Below are 23,507 nucleotides of genomic sequence, written 5' to 3' on the forward strand. Positions count from 1 at the left end.
CATCGAATAAAACGAATAATAGCCACCAGTGTGAAGGTTATGGTCATTTCTATGTTCCGGGCAACCTAAGCTTCACTCTAGGGCGTTGCTCCACCAGATAGAACAGTTAGTGCCTTAGAAGTCAACGCCAGAAGCTTAAAATACAATATAAATACAACAGTTTTTCCATCGTATAAAACGAATAATTGCAACCAGTATGAAAGTCATGGTCATTTCTACGTTCCAGGAAACCAAGGCTTCACTCTAGGGCGTTGCTCCAACAGATCGGATAGTTAGGGCCTCAGAAGTCAACGCCAGAAGCATAAAATACAATATAAATACAACAGTTTTTCCATCGTATAACAGGAATAATTGCAACCAGTTTGAAAGTTATTGTCATTTCTACTTTCCGGGCAACCTTGGCTTCACCCTAGGGCGTTGTTCCACCCGATCGAGTAGTTAGGGCCTAAGAAGTCAGCGCCAGAATCATAAAATACAATATAAATGCAACAGTTTTTCCATCGTATAAAACGAATAATTGCAACCAGTCTGAAAGTTATGGTCATTTCTACGTTCCGGGCAACCTAGGCTTCACTCTAGGGCGTTGCTCCAACAGGTCGAATAGTTGGTGCCTTAGAAGTCAACGCCCGAAGCATAAAATGCAATAAAAATACAACAGGTTTTCCATCCTATAATATCAATAATTGCAACCAGTGTGAAAGTGATGGTCATTTCTACGTTTCGGGCAACCTAGACTTCACTCTAGGGCGTTGTTCCACCAGATCGAATAGTTAGGGCCTAAGAAGTCAGCGCCGGAAGCATAAAATACAATATAAATATAACAGTTTTTCCATTGAATAAAACGAATAATAGCCACCAGTGTGAAGGTTATGGTCATTTCTATGTTCCGGGCAACCTAAGCTTAACTCTAGGGCGTTGCTCCACCCGATCGAACAGTTAGTGCCTTAGAAATCAACGCCAGAAGCATAAAATAGAATATAAATACAACAGTTTTTCCATCGTATAAACCGGATAATTGCAACCAGTATGAAAGTCATGGTCATTTCTACGTTCCGGGAAACCAAGGCTTCACTCTAGGGCGTTGCTCCAACAGATCGGATAGTTAGGTCCGCAGAAGTCAACGCCAGAAGCATAAAATACAATATAAATACAACAGTTTTTCCATCCTATAAAACGAATAATTGCAACCACTATGAAGGTTTTGGTCATTTCTACTATCCGGGCAACCAAGGCTTCATCCTAGGGCGTTGCTCCACCAGACCGAATAGTTAGGGCCTTAGAAGTCAACGCCAGAAGCATAAGGTACAATATAAATACAACAGCTTTTCTATCGTATAACAGGAACAATAGCAACCAGTGTGAAAGGTATGGTCATTTCTACGTTCCGGGCAACCTAGGCTTCACCCTAGTGCGTTGTTCCACCAGATCGAATAGTTAAGGCCTAAGAAGTGAACGCCGGAAGCATAAAATACAATATAAATACAACAGTTTTCCATCGTATAAAACGAATAATTGCAACCATTATGAAAGTTATGGACATTTCTACTTTCCGGGCAACCAAGGCTTCACCGTAGGGCGTTGCTCCAACAGATTGAATAGTTAGGGCCTTAGAAGTCAACGCCCGAAGCATAAAATGCAATAAGAATACAACAGTTTTTCCATCGTATAACAGGAATAATTGTAACCAGTTTGAAGGTCACTTCTACGTTTCGGGCAACCTAGACTTCACTCTATGGCGTTGTTCCACCAGATCGAATAGTTAGGGCCTAAGAAGTCAGCGCCGGAAGCATAAAATACAATATAAGTATAACAGTTTTTCCATCGAATAAAACGAATAATAGCCACCAGTGTGAAGGTTATGGTCATTTCTATGTTCCGGGCAACCTAAGCTTCACTCTAGGGCGTTGCTCCACCAGATCGAACAGTTAGTGCCTTAGAAGTCAACGCCAGAAGCATAAAATACAATATAAATACAACAGTTTTTCCATCGTATAAAACGAATAATTGCAACCAGTATGAAAGTCATGGTCATTTCTACGTTCCAGGAAACCAAGGCTTCATTCTAGGGCGTTGCTCCAACAGATCGGATAGTTAGGGCCTCAGAAGTCAACGCCAGAAGCATAAAATACAATATAAATAAAACAGTTTTTCCATCGTATAACAGGAATAATTGCAACCAGTTTGAAAGTTATTGTCATTTCTACTTTCCGGGCAACCTAGGCTTCACCCTAGGGCGTTGTTCCACCCGATCGAGTAGTTAGGGCCTAAGAAGTCAGCGCCAGAATCATAAAATACAATATAAATGCAACAGTTTTTCCATCGTATAAAACGAATAATTGCAACCAGTCTGAAAGTTATGGTCATTTCTACGTTCCGGGCAATGTGGGCTTCACTCTAGGGCGTTGCTCCACCAGACCGAATAGTTAGGGCCTAAGAAGTCAGCGCCAGAATCATAAAATACAATATAAATGCAACAGTTTTTCCATCGTATAAAACGAATAATTGCAACCAGTCTGAAAGTTATGGTCATTTCTACGTTCCGGGCAATGTAGGCTTCACTATAGGGCGTTGCTCCAACAGATCGAACAGTTGGTGCCTTAGAAGTCAACGTCAGAAGCATAAAATACAATATAAATACAACAGGTTTTCCATCGTATAAAACGAATAATTGCAACCAGTGTGAAAGTTATGGGCATTTCTACGTTCCGGGCAACCTAGGCTTCACTCTAGGGCGTTGCTCCAACAGATCGAATAGTTGGTGCCTTAGAAGGAAACGTGAGAAGCATAAAATACAATATAAATACAACAGTTTTTCCATCGTATAAAACGAATGCTTGCAACCAGTATGAAAGTTATGGACATTTCTACTTTCCGTGCAACCTAGGCTTCACCCTAGGGCGTTGCTCCAACAGATTGAATAGCTAGGGCCTTAGAAGTCAACGCCCGAAGCATAAAATGCAATAAAAATACAACAGTTTTTCCATCGTATAACAGGAATAATTGTAACCAGTTTGAAAGTGATGGTCATTTCTACGTTCCGGGCAACCTAGGCTTCACTCTAGGGCGTTGCTCCACCAGATCGAATAGTTAGGGCCTAAGAAGTCAACACCAGGAGCATAAAATACAATATAAATACAACAGGTTTTCCATCCTATAATATCAATAATGACAACCAGTGTGAAAGTTATGGTCATTTCTACGTTCCGGGCAACCTAGGCTTCACTCTAGGCCGTTGCTCCACCAGATCGAATAGCTAGGGCCTTAGAAGTCAACGCCCGAAGCATAAAATACAAAATAAATAGAACAGCTTTTCCATGTATAAATCGAATAATTGCTTCCTGTGTGAAAGTTATGGTCATTTCTACGTTCCGGGCAACCTAGGCTTCACCCGAGGGCGTCGTTCCACCAGATGGAATAGTTGGGACCTAAGAAGTCAACGCCAGAAGCATAAAATATGATATATATACATCAGCTTTTCCATCGTATAAAACGAATAATGGCAAACTGTGTGAAAGTTATGATCATTTCTACTTTCCGTGCAACCTAGGCTTCACCCTAGGGCGTTGCTCCAACAGATTGAATAGCTAGGGCCTTAGAAGTCAACGCCCGAAGCATAAAATGCAATAAAAATACAACAGATTTTCCATGTATACAACGAATAATTGTTTCCAGTGTGAAAGTTATGATCATTTCTACGTTCCGGGCAACCTAGGCTTCACCATAGGGCGTTGTTCCACCAGATGGAATAGTTGGGGCCTAAGATGTCAGCGCCAGAAGCATAAAATACGATATAGATACAACAGATTTTCCATCGTATAAAACGAATAATGACAAACAGTGTGAAAGTTATGGTCATTTCTACGTTCCGGGCAACCTAGGCTTCACTCTAGGCCGTTGCTCCACCAGATCGAATAGCTAGGGCCTTAGAAGTCAACGCCCGAAGCATAAAATACAAAATAAATAGAACAGCTTTTCCATGTATAAATCGAATAATTGCTTCCTGTGTGAAAGTTATGGTCATTTCTACGTTCCGGGCAACCTAGGCTTCACCCGAGGGCGTCGTTCCACCAGATGGAATAGTTGGGACCTAAGAAGTCAACGCCAGAAGCATAAAATATGATATAAATACATCAGCTTTTCCATCGCATAAAACGAATAATGGCAAACAGTGTGAAAGTTATGGTCATTTCCACGTTCCGGGCAACCTAGGCTTCACCCTAGTGCGTTGCTACACCAGATCGAATAGTTAGGGCCTTAGAAGTCATCGCATGAAGCATACAATACAATAAAAATACAACAGTTTTACCATCGTATAACAGGAATAATTGCAACCAGTGCGAAAGTAATGACCATTTCGACGTTTCGGGCATCCTAGGCTTAACTCTGAGGCGTTGCCCCACCAGATCGAATAGCTAGGACCTCAGAATTCAAATACAGAAGCAGAAAATACAATAAAAATGCAACAGTTCTTCAATCGTATAGCATGAATAATTGCAACCAGTGTGAATGTAACGATCATTTCGACGTTTCTGGCATCCTAGACTTAACTCTGAGGCATTGCTCCACAAGATCGAATAGTTAGGGCCTAAGAAGTCAACGTCAGAAGCATGAAATACAATATAAATACAATAGCTTTTCCATTGTATAAAACGGATAATTGCTCCCAGTGTGAAAGTTATGGTCATTTCTACGTTCCGGGCAACATAGGCTTCTCTCTTGGACGTTGCCTCACCTGATCGAATAGCTAGGACCTTAGAAGTCAAAGCCAGAAGAAGAAAAAACAATAAAAATGCAACAGTTTTTCCATCTTCTAGCATGAATAGTTGCAACCAGTGAGAAATTAATGATCATTTCGACGTTTCGGGCATCCTAGACTTAACTCTGAGGCATTGCTCCACCAGGTCGAAGTGTTAGGGCCTTGGAATTCAACGCCAGAAGCATAAACTACAAAATAAATACAACAGTCTTTCAATCGTATAAAACGAATGATTGCAACCTGTGTGAAGGTTATGGTCATATCTACGTTCCGGACAACCTGGGCTTCACTGTAGGGTGTTGCTACACCAGATCGAATAGGTAGGGCCATAGAAGTCAACGCCCGAAGCTAAAAATTCGATAAATATAAAAGTGTTTTTCCATCGTACAACAGGAATAATTTCAACCAGTGTGAAAGTGATGGTCATTTCTACGTTCCGGGCAACCTAGGCTTCACTCTAGGACGTTCCTCCACCAGATCGAATAGTTAGGGCCTAAGAAGTCAACGCCAGAAGCATAAAATACAATAAAGATGCAACAGTTTTTCCATCGTATAACAGGAATAATTGCAACCAGTGTGAATGTAATGGTCATTTGTACGTTCCGGGCAACCTAGGCTTCACTCTAGGGCGTTGCTCCACCAGATCGAATAGTTAGTGCCTTAGAAGTCAACGCCCGAAGCATAAAATACAAAATAAATAGAACAGATTTTCCATGTATACAACGAATAATTGTTTCCAGTGTGAAAGTTATGATCATTTCTACGTTCCGGGCAACCTAGGCTTCACCATAGGGCGTTGTTCCACCAGATGGAATAGTTGGGGCCTAAGATGTCAGCGCCAGAAGCATAAAATACGATATAGATACAACAGATTTTCCATCGTATAAAACGAATAATGACAAACAGTGTGAAAGTTATGGTCATTTCTACGTTCCGGGCAACCTAGGCTTCACTCTAGGCCGTTGCTCCACCAGATCGAATAGCTAGGGCCTTAGAAGTCAACGCCCGAAGCATAAAATACAAAATAAATAGAACAGCTTTTCCATGTATAAATCGAATAATTGCTTCCTGTGTGAAAGTTATGGTCATTTCTACGTTCCGGGCAACCTAGGCTTCACCCGAGGGCGTCGTTCCACCAGATGGAATAGTTGGGACCTAAGAAGTCAACGCCAGAAGCATAAAATATGATATAAAAACATCAGCTTTTCCATCGCATAAAACGAATAATGGCAAACAGTGTGAAAGTTATGGTCATTTCCACGTTCCGGGCAACCTAGGCTTCACCCTAGTGCGTTGCTACACCAGATCGAATAGTTAGGGCCTTAGAAGTCATCGCATGAAGCATACAATACAATAAAAATACAACAGTTTTACCATCGTATAACAGGAATAATTGCAACCAGTGCGAAAGTAATGACCATTTCGACGTTTCGGGCATCCTAGGCTTAACTCTGAGGCGTTGCCCCACCAGATCGAATAGCTAGGACCTCAGAATTCAAATACAGAAGCAGAAAATACAATAAAAATGCAACAGTTCTTCAATCGTATAGCATGAATAATTGCAACCAGTGTGAATGTAACGATCATTTCGACGTTTCTGGCATCCTAGACTTAACTCTGAGGCATTGCTCCACAAGATCGAATAGTTAGGGCCTAAGAAGTCAACGCCAGAAGCATGAAATACAATATAAATACAATAGCTTTTCCATTGTATAAAACGGATAATTGCTCCCAGTGTGAAAGTTATGGTCATTTCTACGTTCCGGGCAACATAGGCTTCTCTCTTGGACGTTGCCTCACCTGATCGAATAGCTAGGACCTTAGAAGTCAAAGCCAGAAGAAGAAAAAACAATAAAAATGCAACAGTTTTTCCATCTTCTAGCATGAATAGTTGCAACCAGTGAGAAATTAATGATCATTTCGACGTTTCGGGCATCCTAGACTTAACTGTGAGGCATTGCTCCACCAGGTCGAAGTGTTAGGGCCTTGGAATTCAACGCCAGAAGCATAAACTACAAAATAAATACAACACTCCTTCAATCGTATAAAACGGATAATTGCAACCTGTGTGAAGGTTATGGTCATATCTACGATCCGGACAACCTAGGCTTCACTGTAGGGTGTTGCTCCACCAGATCGAATAGGTAGGGCCATAGAAGTCAGCGCCCGAAGCTAAAAATACGATAAATATAAAAGAGTTTTTCCATCATATAACAGGAATAATTGCAACCAGTGTGAAAGTGATGGTCATTTCTACGTTCCGGGCAACCTAGGCTTCACTCTAGGACGTTGTACCACCAGATCGAATAGTTAGGGCCTTAGAAGTCAACGCCAGAAGCATAAAATACAAAATAAATAGAACAGTTCTTACATGTATAAAACGAATAATTGCTACCAGTGTGAAAGTTATGGTCATTTCTACGTTCCGGGCAACCTAGGCTTCACCATAGTGCGTTGGTCCACCAGATGGAATAGTTAGGGCCTAAGAAGTCAACGCCAGAAGCATAAAATACGATATAAATACAACAGCTTTTCCATCGTATAAAACGAATAATGGTAACCAGTGTGAAAGTTATGGTCATTTCTACGTTCCGGGCAACCTAGGCTTCACTCTAGGACGTTCCTCCACCAGATCGAATAGTTAGGGCCTAAGAAGTCAACGCCAGAAGCATAAAATACAATAAAGATGCAACAGTTTTTCCATCCTATAACAGGAATAATTGCAACCAGTGTGAATGTAATGGTCATTTGTACGTTCCGGGCAACCTAGGCTTCACTCTAGGGCGTTGCTCCACCAGATCGAATAGTTAGTGCCTTAGAAGTCAACGCCCGAAGCATAAAATACAAAATTAATAGAACAGATTTTCCATGTATACAACGAATAATTGTTTCCAGTGTGAAAGTTATGATCATTTCTACGTTCCGGGCAACCTAGGCTTCACCATAGGGCGTTGTTCCACCAGATGGAATAGTTGGGGCCTAAGATGTCAGCGCCCGAAGCATAAAATGCGATATAGATACAACAGATTTTCCATCGTATAAAACGAATAATGACAACCAGTGTGAAAGTTATGGTCATTTCTACGTTCCGGGCAACCTAGGCTTCACTCTAGGCCGTTGCTCCACCAGATGGAATAGCTAGGGCCTTAGAAATCAACGCCCGAAGCATAAAATACAAAATAAATAGAACAGCTTTTCCATGTATAAATCGAATAATTGCTTCCTGTGTGAAAGTTATGGTCATTTCTACGTTCCGGGCAACCTAGGCTACACCCGAGGGCGTCGTTCCACCAGATGGAATAGTTGGGACCTAAGAAGTCAACGCCAGAAGCATAAAATATGATATAAATACATCAGCTTTTCCATCTCATAAAACGAATAATGGCAAACAGTGTGAAAGTTATGGTCATTTCCACGTTCCGGGCAACCTAGGCTTCACCCTAGTGCGTTGCTACACCAGATCGAATAGTTAGGGCCTTAGAAGTCATCGCCTGAAGCATACAATACAATAAAAATACAACAGTTTTACCATCGTATAACAGGAATAATTGCAACCAGTGCGAAAGTAATGACCATTTCGAAGTTTCGGGCATCCTAGGCTTAACTCTGAGGCGTTGCCCCACCAGATCGAATAGCTAGGACCTCAGAATTCAAATACAGAAGCAGAAAATACAATAAAAATGCAACAGTTCTTCAATCGTATAGCATGAATAATTGCAACCAGTGTGAATGTAACGATCACTTCGACGTTTCTGGCATCCTAGACTTGACTCTGAGGCATTGCTCCACAAGATCGAATAGTTAGGGCCTAAGAAGTCAACGCCAGAAGCATGAAATACAATATAAATACAATAGCTTTTCCATCGTATAAAACGAATAATAGCACCCAGTGTGAAAGTTATGGTCATTTCTACGTTCCGGGCAACATAGGCTTCCCTCATGGACGTTGCCTCACCTGATCGAATAGCTAGGACCATAGAAGTCAAAGCCAGAAGCAGAAAAAACAATAAAAATGCAACTGTTTTTCCATCTTATGGCATGAATAGTTGCAAACCAGCGAGAAATTAATGATCATTTCGACGTTTCGGGCATCCTAGACTTAACTCTGAGGCATTGCTCCAACAGGTCGAGGTGTTAGGGCCTTGGAATTCAACGCCAGAAGCATAAACTACAAAATAAATACAACAGTCTTTCAATCGTATAAAACGAATGATTGCAACCTGTGTGAAGGTTATGGTCATATCTACGTTCCGGACAACCTGGGCTTCACTGTAGGGTGTTGCTCCACCAGATCGAATAGGTAGGGCCACAGAAGTCAACGCCCGAAGCTAAAAATTCGATAAATATAAAAGTGTTTTTCCATCGTACAACAGGAATAATTTCAACCAGTGTGAAAGTGATGGTCATTTCTACGTTCCGGGCAACCTAGGCTTCACTCTAGGGCGTTGTACCACCAGATCGAATAGTTAGGGCCTTAGAAGTTAACGCCAGAAGCATAAAATACAAAATAAATAGAACAGTTCTTACATGTATAAAACGAATAATTGCTACCAGTGTGAAAGTTATGGTCACCTCTACGTTCCGGGCAACCTAGGCTTCACCCTAGTGCGTTGTTCCACCAGATGGAATAGTTAGGGCCTAAGAAGTCAACGCCAGAAGCATAAAATACGTTATACATACAACAGCTTTTCCATCGTATAAAACGAATAATGGTAACCAGTGTGAAAGTTATGTTCATTTCTTCGTTCCGGGCAACCTAGGCTTCACTCTAGGACGTTGCTCCACCAGATCGAATAGTTAGGGCCTTAGAAGTTAACGCCAGAAGCATAAAATACAAAACAAATAGAACAGTTTTTACATGTATAAAACGAAAAATTGCTACCAGTGTCAAAGAGTTGGTCATTTCTACGTTCCGGGCAACCTAGGCTTCACCCTAGGGCGTTGTTCCACCAGATGGAATAGTTGGGGCCTAAGAACTCAACGCCAGAAGCATAAAATACAATAAAGATGCAACAGTTTTTCCATCGTATAACAGGAATTATTGCAACCAGTGTGAAGGTAATGGTATGTTCTACGTTCCGGGCAACCTACTCTTCACTCTAGGGCGGTGCTCCACCAGGTTAAATAGTTAGAGCCTAAGAAGTCAACGCCAGAAGCATAAAATAAAATATAAATACAACAGCCTTTCCATCGTATATAATGTATATTAGCAAACAGTGTGAAAGTAATGGTCATTTCTACGTTCCCAGCAACCTAGGCTTCACTGTAGGGTGTTGCTCCGCCAGATCGAATAGGTAGGGCCTTAGAAGTCAACGCCAGAAGCATAAAATACAAAATAAATAAAACTGTCTTTCAATCGTATAAAACGAATAATTGCAACCTGTGTGAAGGTTATGGTCATTTCTACGTTCCGGGCAACCTAGGCTTCACCCTGGTGCGTTGCTACACCAGATCGAATAGATAGGGCCTTAGAAGTCATCGCCTGAAGCATACAATACAATAAAAATACAACAGTTTTACCATCGTATAACAGGAATAATTGCAGCAAGCGTGAAGGTAATGGTCATTTCTACGTTCCGGGCATCCTAGGCATCGCTCTTGGGCGTTGCTCCCCCAGATCGTTTAGTTGGGGCCTTAGAAGACAACGCCAGAAGCATAAAATACAATATAAATACAACTGTTGTTCCATCGCATAACAGGCGTAATTGCAACCAGTGTGAAAGATATGGTCATAACTACGTTCCGGGCAACCGGGGCTTCACTCTTGGACGTTGCGCCACCAGATCGAATAGCTAGGACCTTAGACTTCAAATACAGAAGCAGAAAATACAATAAAAATGCAACAGTTCTTCAATCGTATAGCATGAATAATTGCAACCATTGTGAAAGTAACGATCATTTCGACGTTTCGGGCATCCCAGACTTAACTCTGAGGCATTGCTCCACCAGGTCGAAGTGTTAGGGCCTTGGAATTCAACGCCAGAAGCATAAACTACAAAATAAATACAACAGTCTTTCAATCGTGTAAAAAGAAATAATTGCAACCTGTGTGAAGGTTATGGTCATATCTACGTTCCTGACAAACTACGCTTCACTGTAGGGTGTTGCTCCACCAGATCGAATAGGTAGGGCCATAGAAGACAACGCCAGAAGCATAAAATACGATATAGATACAACAGATTTTCCATCGTATAAAACGAATAATGGCAACCAGTGTGAAAGTTATGGTCATTTCTACGTTCCGGGCAACCTAGGCTTCACTCTAGGCCGTTGCTCCACCAGATCTAATAGCTAGGGCATTAGAAGTCAACGCCCGAAGCATAAAATACAAAATAAATAGAACAGCTTTTCCATGTATAAAACGAATAATTGCTTCCTGTGTGAAAGTTATGGTCATTTCTACGTTCCGGGCAACCTAGGCTTCACCCGAGGGCGTCGTTCCACCATATGGAATAGTTGGGGCCTAAGAAGTCAACGCCAGAAGCTAAAAATTCGATAAATATAAAAGAGTTTTTCCATCGTACAACAGGAATAATTTCAACCAGTGTGAAAGTGATGGTCATTTCTACGTTCCGGGCAACCTAGGCTTCACTCTAGGGCGTTGTACCACCAGATCGAATAGTTAGGGCCTTAGAAGTTAACGCCAGAAGCATAAAATACAAAATAGATAGAACAGTTCTTACATGTATAAAACGAATAATTGCTACCAGTGTGAAAGTTATGGTCACCTCTACGTTCCGGGCAACCTAGGCTTCACTTTGGGGCGTTGTTCCACCAGATCGAATAGTTAGGGCCTATGAAGCCAACGGCAGAAGCATAAAATACAATATAAATATAACAGCTTTTCCATCGTATAAAACGAATAATAGCAACCAGTGTGAAAGCTATGGTCATTTCTACGTTCCGGGCAACCTAGGCTTCACTCTAGGCCGTTGCTCCACCCGATCGAATAGTTAGGGCCTTAGAAATCAGCGCCCGAAGCATAAAATACAAAATAAATAGAACAGCTGTTCCATGTATAAAACGAATAATTGTTTCCAGTGTGAAAGTTATGATCATTTCTACGTTCCGGGCAACCTAGGCTTCACCGTAGGGCGTTGTTCCACCAGATGGAATAGTTAGGGCCTAAGAAGTCAACGCCAGAAGCATAAAATACGATATAAATACAACAGCTTTTCCATCATATAAAACGAATAATGGTAACCAGTGTGAAAGTTATCGTCATTTCTACGTTCCGGGCAACCTAGGCTTCACTCTAGGACGTTGCTCCACCAGATCGAATAGTTAGGGCCTAAGAAATCAACGCCAGAAGCATAAAATACAATAAAGATGCAACAGTTTTTCCATCGTATAACAGGAATAATTGCAACCAGTGTGAATGTAATGGTCATTTGTACGTTCCGGGCAACCTAGGCTTCACTCTAGGGCGTTGCTCCACCAGATCGAATAGTTAGTGCCTTAGAAGTCAACGCCCGAAGCATAAAATACAAAATAAATAGAACAGATTTTCCACGTATAAAACGAATAATTGCTTCCAGTGTGAAAGAGTTGGTCATTTCTACGTTCCGGGCAACCCTGGCTTCACCATAGGGCGTTCTTCCACCAGATGGAATAGTTGGGGCCTAAGAACTCAACGCCAGAAGCATAAAATACAATAAAGATGCAACAGTTTTGCCATCGTATAACAGGAATTATTGCAACCAGTGTGAAGGTAATGGTATGTTCTACGTTCCGGGCAACCTACTCTTCACTCTAGGGCGGTGCTCCACCAGGTTAAATAGTTAGAGCCTAAGAAGTCAACGCCAGAAGCATAAAATAAAATATAAATACAACAGCCTTTCCATCGTATATAATGTATATTAGCAAACAGCGTGAAAGTAATGGTCATTTCTACGTTCCCAGCAACCTAGGCTTCACTGTAGGGTGTTGCTCCGCCAGATCGAATAGGTAGGGCCTTAGAAGTCAACGCCAGAAGCATAAAATACAAAATAAATACAACAGTCTTTCAATCGTATAAAACGAATAATTGCAACTTGTGTGAAGGTTATGGTCATTTCTACGTTCCGGGCAACCTAGGCTTCACCCTGGTGCGTTGCTACACCAGATCGAATAGATAGGGCCTTAGAAGTCATCGCCTGAAGCATACAATACAATAAAGATACAACAGTTTTACCATCGTATAACAGGAATAATTGCAACCAGTGTGAAAGTGATGGTCATTTCTACGTTCCGGGCAACCTAGGCTTCACTCTAGGGCGTTACTCCGCCACATCGAATAGCTACGGCCGTAGAAGTCAACGCCTGAAGCATAAAATGCAATAAAAATACAACGGTTTTTTCATCGTATAACAGGAATAATTGCAGCAAGCGTGAAGGTAATGGTCATTTCTACGTTCCGGGCATCCTAGGCATCGCTCTTGGGCGTTGCTCCACCAGATCGTATAGTTAGGGCCTTAGAAGACAACGCCAGAAGCATAAAATACAATATAAATACAACTGTTGTTCCATCGCATAACAGGAATAATTGCAACCAGTGTGAAAGATATGGTCATAACTACGTTCCGGGCAACCTGGGCTTCACTCTTGGACGTTGCCCCACCAGATCGAATAGCTAGGACCTTAGACTTCAAATACAGAAGCAGAAAATACAATAAAAATGCAACTGTTTTTCCATCGTATGGCGTGAATAGTTGCAAACCAGTGAGAAATTAACGATCATTTCGACGTTTCGGGCATCCCAGACTTAACTCTGAGGCATTGCTCCACCAGGTCGAAGTGTTAGGGCCTTGGAATTCAACGCCAGAAGCATAAACTACAAAATAAATACAACAGCCTTTCAATCGTATAAAACGAATAATTGCAACCTGTGTGAAGGTTATGGTCATATCTACGTTCCTGACAAACTAGGCTTCACTGTAGGGTGTTGCTCCACCAGATCGAATAGGTAGGGCCATAGAAGACAGCGCCAGAAGCATAAAATACGATATAGATACAACAGATTTTCCATCGTATAAAACGAATAATGGCAACCAGTGTGAAAGTGATGGTCATTTCTACGTTCCGGGCAACCTAGGCTTCACTCTAGGACGTTGTACCACCAGATCGAATAGTTAGGGCCTTAGAAGTCAACGCCAGAAGCATAAAATACAAAATAAATAGAACAGTTCTTACATGTATAAAACGAATAATTGCTACCAGTGTGAAAGTTATGGTCATTTCTACGTTCCGGGCAACCTAGGCTTCACCATAGTGCGTTGGTCCACTAGATGGAATAGTTAGGGCCTAAGAAGTCAACGCCAGAAGCATAAAATACGATATAAATACAACAGCTTTTCCATCGTATAAAACGAATAATGGTAACCAGTGTGAAAGTTATGGTCATTTCTACGTTCCGGGCAACCTAGGCTTCACTCTAGGACGTTCCTCCACCAGATCGAATAGTTAGGACCTAAGAAGTCAACGCCAGAAGCATAAAATACAATAAAGATGCAACAGTTTTTCCATCGTATAACAGGAATAATTGCAACCAGTGTGAATTTAATGGTCATTTGTACGTTCCGGGCAACCTAGGCTTCACTCTAGGGCGTTGCTCCACCAGATCGAATAGTTAGTGCCTTAGAAGTCAACGCCCGAAGCATAAAATACAAAATTAATAGAACAGATTTTCCATGTATACAACGAATAATTGTTTCCAGTGTGAAAGTTATGATCATTTCTACGTTCCGGGCAACCTAGGCTTCACCATAGGGCGTTGTTCCACCAGATGGAATAGTTGGGGCCTAAGATGTCAGCGCCAGAAGCATAAAATGCGATATAGATACAACAGATTTTCCATCGTATAAAACGAATAATGACAACCAGTGTGAAAGTTATGGTCATTTCTACGTTCCTGATAACCTAGGCTTCACTCTAGGCCGTTGCTCCACCAGATCGAATAGCTAGGGCCTTAGAAGTCAACGCCCGAAGCATAAAATACAAAATAAATAGAACAGGTTTTCCATGTATAAATCGAATAATTGCTTCCTGTGTGAAAGTTATGGTCATTTCTACGTTCCGGGCAACCTAGGCTTCACCCGAGGGCGTCGTTCCACCAGATGGAATAGTTGGGACCTAAGAAGTCAACGCCAGAAGCATAAAATATGATATATATACATCAGCTTTTCCATCGTATAAAACGAATAATGGCAAACTGTGTGAAAGTTATGATCATTTCCACGTTCCGGGCAGCCTAGGCTTCACCCTAGTGCGTTGCTACACCAGATCGAATAGTTAGGGCCTTAGAAGTCATCGCCTGAAGCATACAATACAATAAAAATACAACAGTTTTACCATCGTATAACAGGAATAATTGCAACCAGTGCGAAAGTAATAACCATTTCGAAGTTTCGGGCATCCTAGGCTTAACTCTTAGGCGTTGCCCCATCAGATCGAATAGCTAGGACCTTAGAATTCAGATACAGATGCAGATAATACAATAAAAGTGCAACAGTTCTTCAATCGTATAGCATGGATAATTGCAACCAGTGTGAAAGTAACGAACATTTCGACGTTTCGGGCATCCTAGACTTAACTCTGAGGCATTGCTCCACAAGATCGAATAGTTAGGGCCTAAGAAGTCAACGCCAGAAGCATAAAATACAATATAAATACAATAGCTTTTCCATTGTATAAAACGGATAATTGCTCCCAGTGTGAAAGTTATGGACATTTCTACGTTCCGGGCAACATAGGCTTCCCTCTTGGACGTTGCCTCACCTGATCGAATAGCTAGGACCTTAGAAGTCAAAGCCAGAAGAAGAAAAAACAATAAAAATGCAACAGTTTTTCCATCTTCTAGCATGAATAGTTGCAACCAGTGAGAAATTAATGATCATTTCGACGTTTCGGGCATCCTAGACTTAACTCTGAGGCATTGCTCCACCAGGTCGAAGTGTTAGGGCCTTGGAATTCAACGCCAGAAGCATAAACTACAAAATAAATACAACACTCCTTCAATCGTATAAAACGAATAATTGCAACCTGTGTGAAGGTTATGGTCATATCTAAGATCCGGACAACCTAGGCTTCACTGTAGGGTGTTGCTCCACCAGATCGAATAGGTAGGGCCATAGAAGTCAGCGCCCGAAGCTAAAAATACGATAAATATAAAAGAGTTTTTCCATCGTATAACAGGAATAATTGCAACCAGTGTGAAAGTGATGGACATTTCTACGTTCCGGGCAACCTAGGCTTCACTCTAGGACGTTGTACCACCAGATCGAATAGTTAGGGCCTTAGAAGTCAACGCCAGAAGCATCAAATGCAAAATAAAAAGAACAGTTCTGACATGTATAAAACGAATAATTGCTACCAGTGTGAAAGTTATGGTCATTTCTACGTTCCGGGCAACCTAGGCTTCACCATAGTGCGTTGGTCCACCAGATGGAATAGTTAGGGCCTAAGAAGTCAACGCCAGAAGCATAAAATACGATATAAATACAACAGCTTTTCCATCGTATAAAACGAATAATGGTATCCAGTGTGAAAGTTATGGTCATTTCTACGTTCCGGGCAACCTAGGCTTCACTCTAGGACGTTCCTCCACCAGATCGAATAGTTAGGGCCTAAGAAGTCAACGCCAGAAGCATAAAATACAATAAAGATGCAACAGTTTTTCCATCGTATAACAGGAATAATTGCAACCAGTGTGAATGTAATGGTCATTTGTACGTTCCGGGCAACCTAGGCTTCACTCTAGGGCGTTGCTCCACCAGATCGAATAGTTAGTGCCTTAGAAGTCAACGCCCGAAGCATAAAATACAAAATAAATAGAACAGATTTTCCATGTATACAACGAATAATTGTTTCCAGTGTGAAAGTTATGATCATTTCTACGTTCCGGGCAACCTAGGCTTCACCATAGGGCGTTGTTCCACCAGATGGAATAGTTGGGGCCTAAGATGTCAGCGCCAGAAGCATAAAATACGATATAGATACAACAGATTTTCCATCGTATAAAACGAATAATGACAACCAGTGTGAAAGTTATGGTCATTTCTACGTTCCGGGCAACCTAGGCTTCACTCTAGGCCGTTGCTCCACCAGATCGAATAGCTAGGGCCTTAGAAGTCAACGCCCGAAGCATAAAATACAAAATAAATAGAACAGCTTTTCCATGTATAAATCGAATAATTGCTTCCTGTGTGAAAGTTATGGTCATTTCTACGTTCCGGGCAACCTAGGCTTCACCCGAGGGCGTCGTTCCACCAGATGGAATAGTTGGGACCTAAGAAGTCAACGCCAGAAGCATAAAATATGATATAAATACATCAGCTTTTCCATCGCATAAAACGAATAATGGCAAACAGTGCGAAAGTTATGGTCATTTCCACGTTCCGGGCAACCTAGGCTTCACCCTAGTGCGTTGCTACACCAGATCGAATAGTTAGGGCCTTAGAAGTCATCGCATGAAGCATGCAATACAATAAAAATACAACAGTTTTACCATCGTATAACAGGAATAATTGCAACCAGTGCGAAAGTAATGACCATTTCGACGGTTCGGGCATCCTAGGCTTAACTCTGAGGCGTTGCCCCACCAGATCGAATAGCTAGGACCTCAGAATTCAAATACAGAAGCAGAAAATACAATAAAAATGCAACAGTTCTTCAATCGTATAGCATGAATAATTGCAACCAGTGTGAATGTAACGATCATTTCGACGTTTCTGGCATCCTAGACTTAACTCTGAGGCATTGCTCCACAAGATCGAATAGTTAGGGCCTAAGTAGTCAACGCCAGAAGCATGAAATACAATATAAATACAATAGCTTTTCCATTGTATAAAACGGATAATTGCTCCCAGTGTGAAAGTTATGGTCATTTCTACGTTCCGGGCAACATAGGCTTCTCTCTTGGACGTTGCCTCACCTGATCGAATAGCTAGGACATTAGAAGTCAAAGCCAGAAGAAGAAAAAACAATAAAAATACAACAGTTTTTCCATCTTCTAGCATGAATAGTTGCAACCAGTGAGAAATTAATGATCATTTCGACGTTTCGGGCATCCTAGACTTAACTCTGAGGCATTGCTCCACCAGGTCGAAGTGTTAGGGCCTTGGAATTCAACGCCAGAAGCGTAAACTACAAAATAAATACAACACTCCTTCAATCGTATAAAACGAATAATTGCAACCTGTGTGAAGGTTATGGTCATATCTACGATCCGGACAACCTAGGCTTCACTGTAGGGTGTTGCTCCACCAGATCGAATAGGTAGGGCCATAGAAGTCAACGCCCGAAGCTAAAAATACAATAAATATAAAAGAGTTTTTCCATCGTATAACAGGAATAATTGCAACCAGTGTGAAAGTGATGGTCATTTCTACGTTCCGGGCAACCTAGGCTTCACTCTAGGACGTTGTACCACCAGATCGAATAGTTAGGGCCTTAGAAGTCAACGCCAGAAGCATAAAATACAAAATAAATGGAACAGTTCTTACATGTATAAAACGAATAATTGCTACCAGTGTGAAAGTTATGGTCATTTCTACGTTCCGGGCAACCTAGGCTTCACCCTAGTGCGTTGGTCCACCAGATGGAATAGTTAGGGCCTAAGAAGTCAACGCCAGAAGCATAAAATACGATATAAATACAACAGCTTTTCCATCGTATAAAACGAATAATGGTAACCAGTGTGAAAGTTATGGTCATTTCTACGTTCCGGGCAACCTAGGCTTCACTCTAGGACGTTCCTCCACCAGATCGAATAGTTAGGGCCTAAGAAGTCAACGCCTGAAGCATAAAATACAATAAAGATGCAACAGTTTTTCCATCGTATAACAGGAATAATTGCAACCAGTGTGAATGTAATGGTCATTTGTACGTTCCGGGCAACCTAGGCTTCACTCTAGGGCGTTGCTCCACCAGATCGAATAGTTAGTGCCTTAGAAGTCAACGCCCGAAGCATAAAATACAAAAGAAATAGAACAGATTTTCCATGTATACAACGAATAATTGTTTCCAGTGCGAAAGTTATGATCATTTCTACGTTCCGGGCAACCTAGGCTTCACCATAGGGCGTTGTTCCACCAGATGGAATAGTTGGGGCCTAAGATATCAGCGCCAGAAGCATAAAACACGATATAGATACAACAGATTTTCCATCGTATAAAACGAATAATGACAACCAGTGTGAAAGTTATGGTCATTTCTACGTTCCGGGCAACCTAGGCTTCACTCTAGGCCGTTGCTCCACCAGATCGAAAAGCTAGGGCCTTAGAAGTCAACGCCCGAAGCATAAAATACAAAATAAATAGAACAGCTTTTCCATGTATAAATCGAATAATTGCTTCCTGTGTGAAAGTTATGGTCACTTCTACGTCCCGGGCAACCTAGGCTTCACCCGAGGGCGTCGTTCCACCAGATGGAATAGTTGGGACCTAAGAAGTCAACGCCAGAAGCATAAAATATGATATAAATACATCAGCTTTTCCATCGCATAAAACGAATAATGGCAAACGGTGTGAAAGTTATGGTCATTTCCACGTTCCGGGCAACCTAGGCTTCACCCTAGTGCGTTGCTACACCAGATCGAATAGTTAGGGCCTTAGAAGTCATCGCCTGAAGCATACAATACAATAAAAATACAACAGTTTTACCATAGTATAACAGGAATAATTGCAACCAGTGCGAAAGTAATGACCATTTCGACGTTTCGGGCATCCTAGGCTTAACTCTGAGGCGTTGCCCCTCCAGATCGAATAGCTAGGACCTCAGAATTCAAATACAGAAGCAGAAAATACAATAAAAATGCAACAGTTCTTCAATCGTATAGCATGAATAATTGCAACCAGTGTGAATGTAACGATCATTTCGACGTTTCGGGCATCCTAGACTTAACTCTGAGGCATTGCTCCACAAGATCGAATAGTTAGGGCCTAAGAAGTCAACGCCAGAAGCATAAAATACAATGTAAATACAATAGCTTTTCCATTGTATAAAACGGATAATTGCTCCAAGTGTGAAAGTTATGATCATTTCTACGTTCCGGGCAACATAGGCTTCCCTCTTGGACGTTGCCTCACCTGATCGAATAGCTAGGACCTTAGAAGTCAAAGCCAGAAGAAGAAAAAACAATAAAAATGCAACAGTTTTTCCATCTTCTAGCATGAATAGTAGCAACCAGTGAGAAATTAATGATCATTTCGACGTTTCGGGCATCCTAGACTTAACTCTGAGGCATTGCTCCACCAGGTCGAAGTGTTAGGGCCTTGGAATTCAACGCCAGAAGCATAAACTACAAAATAAATACAACACTCCTTCAATCGTATAAAACGAATAATTGCAACCTGTGTGAAGGTTATGGTCATATCTACGATCCGGACAACCTAGGCTTCACTGTAGGGTGTTGCTCCACCAGATCGAATAGGTAGGGCCATAGAAGTCAACGCCCGAAGCTAAAAATACAATAAATATAAAAGAGTTTTTCCATCGTATAACAGGAATAATTGCAACCAGTGTGAAAGTGATGGTCATTTCTACGTTCCGGGCAACCTAGGCTTCACTCTAGGACGTTGTACCACCAGATCGAATAGTTAGGGCCTTAGAAGTCAACGCCAGAAGCATAAAATACAAAATAAATAGAACAGTTCTTACATGTATAAAACGAATAATTGCTACCAGTGTGAAAGTTATGGTCATTTCTACGTTCCGGGCAACCTAGGCTTCACCCTAGTGCGTTGGTCCACCAGATGGAATAGTTAGGGCCTAAGAAGTCAACGCCAGAAGCATAAAATACGATATAAATACAACAGCTTTTCCATCGTACAAAACGAATAATGGTAACCAGTGTGAAAGTTATGGTCATTTCTACGTTCCGGGCAACCTAGGCTTCACTCTAGGACGTTCCTCCACCAGATCGAATAGTTAGGGCCTAAGAAGTCAACGCCTGAAGCATAAAATACAATAAAGATGCAACAGTTTTTCCATCGTATAACAGGAATAATTGCAACCAGTGTGAATGTAATGGTCATTTGTACGTTCCGGGCAACCTAGGCTTCACTCTATGGCGTTGCTCCACCAGATCGAATAGTTAGTGCCTTAGAAGTCAACGCCCGAAGCATAAAATACAAAAGAAATAGAACAGATTTTCCATGTATACAACGAATAATTGTTTCCAGTGCGAAAGTTATGATCATTTCTACGTTCCGGGCAACCTAGGCTTCACCATAGGGCGTTGTTCCACCAGATGGAATAGTTGGGGCCTAAGATATCGGCGCCAGAAGCATAAAACACGATATAGATACAACAGATTTTCCATCGTATAAAACGAATAATGACAACCAGTGTGAAAGTTATGGTCATTTCTACGTTCCGGGCAACCTAGGCTTCACTCTAGGCCGTTGCTCCACCAGATCGAAAAGCTAGGGCCTTAGAAGTCAACGCCCGAAGCATAAAATACAAAATAAATAGAACAGCTTTTCCATGTATAAATCGAATAATTGCTTCCTGTGTGAAAGTTATGGTCATTTCTACGTTCCGGGCAACCTAGGCTTCACCCGAGGGCGTCGTTCCACCAGATGGAATAGTTGGGACCTAAGAAGTCAACGCCAGAAGCATAAAATATGATATAAATACATCAGCTTTTCCATCGCATAAAACGAATAATGGCAAACAGTGTGAAAGTTATGGTCATTTCCACGTTCCGGGCAACCTAGGCTTCACCCTAGTGCGTTGCTACACCAGATCGAAAAGTTAGGGCCTTAGAAGTCATCGACTGAAGCATACAATACAATAAAAATACAACAGTTTTACCATCGTTTAACAGGAATAATTGCAACCAGTGCGAAAGTAATGACCATTTCGACGTTTCGGGCATCCTAGGCTTAACTCTGAGGCGTTGCCCCACCAGATCGAATAGCTAGGACCTCAGAATTCAAATACCGAAGCAGAAAATACAATAAAAATGCAACAGTTCTTCAATCGTATAGCATGAATAATTGCAACCAGTATGAATGTAACGATCATTTCGACGTTTCTGGCATCCTAGACTTGACTCTGAGGCATTGCTCCACAAGATCGAATAGTTAGGGCCTAAGAAGTCAACGCCAGAAGCATAAAATACAATATAAATACAATAGCTTTTCCATCGTATAAAACGAATAATAGCACCCAGTGTGAAAGTTATGGTCATTTCTACGTTCCGGGCAACATAGGCTTCCCTCATGGACGTTGCCTCACCTGATCGAATAGCTAGGACCATAGAAGTCAAAGCCAGAAGCAGAAAAAACAATAAAAATGCAACTGTTTTTCCATCGTATGGCATGAATAGTTGCAAACCAGTGAGAAATTAATGATCATTTCGACGTTTCGGGCATCCTAGACTTAACTCTGAGGCATTGCTCCAACAGGTCGAAGTGTTAGGGCCTTGGAATTCAACGCCAGAAGCATAAACTACAAAATAAATACAACAGTCTTTCAATCGTATAAAACGAATGTTTGCAACCTGTGTGAAGGTTATGGTCATATCTACGTTCCGGACAACCTGGGCTTCACGGTAGGGTGTTGCTCCACCAGATCGAATAGGTAGGGCCATAGAAGTCAACGCCCGAAGCTAAAAATTCGATAAATATAAAAGAGTTTTTCCATCGTACAACAGGAATAATTTCAACCAGTGTGAAAGTGATGGTCATTTCTACGTTCCGGGCAACCTAGGCTTCACTCTAGGGCGTTGTACCACCAGATCGAATAGTTAGGGCCTTAGAAGTTAACGCCAGAAGCATAAAATACAAAATAAATAGAACAGTTCTTACATGTATAAAACGAATAATTGCTACCAGTGTGAAAGTTATGGTCACCTCTACGTTCCGGGCAACCTAGGCTGCACCCTAGTGCGTTGTTCCACCAGATGGAATAGTTAGGGCCTAAGAAGTCAACGCCAGAAGCATAAAATACGATATAAATACAACAGCTTTTCCATCGTATAAAACGAATAATGGTAACCAGTGTGAAAGTTATGTTCATTTCTTCGTTCCGGGCAACCTAGGCTTCACTCTAGGACGTTGCTCCACCAGATCGAATAGTTAGGGCCTTAGAACTTAACGCCAGAAGCATAAAATACAAAACAAATACAACAGTTTTTACATGTATAAAACGAATAATTGCTACCAGTGTCAAAGAGTTGGTCATTTCTACGTTCCGGGCAACCTAGGCTTCACCCTGTGGCGTTGTTCCACCAGATGGAATAGTTGGGGCCTAAGAACTCAACGCCAGAAGCATAAAATACAATAAAGATACAACAGTTTTGCCATCGTGTAACAGGAATTATTGCAACCAGTGTGAAGGTAATGGTATGTTCTACGTTCCGGGCAACCTACTCTTCACTCTAGGGCGGTGCTCCACCAGGTTAAATAGTTAGAGCCTAAGAAGTCAACGCCAGAAGCATAAAATAAAATATAAATACAACAGCCTTTCCATCGTATATAATGTATATTAGCAAACAGTGTGAAAGTAATGGTCATTTCTACGTTCCCAGCAACCTAGGCTTCACTGTAGGGTGTTGCTCCGCCAGATCGAATAGGTAGGGCCTTAGAAGTCAACGCCAGAAGCATAAAATACAAAATAAATACAACAGTCTTTCAATCGTATAAAACGAATAATTGCAACCTGTGTGAAGGTTATGGTCATTTCTACGTTCCGGGCAACCTAGGCTTCACCCTGGTGCGTTGCTACACCAGATCGAATAGCTACGGCCTCAGAAGTCGACGCCTGA

Source organism: Calliopsis andreniformis, unplaced genomic scaffold (genome assembly GCF_051401765.1).
Source record: "Calliopsis andreniformis isolate RMS-2024a unplaced genomic scaffold, iyCalAndr_principal scaffold0002, whole genome shotgun sequence".
NCBI lineage: Eukaryota > Metazoa > Arthropoda > Insecta > Hymenoptera > Andrenidae > Calliopsis > Calliopsis andreniformis.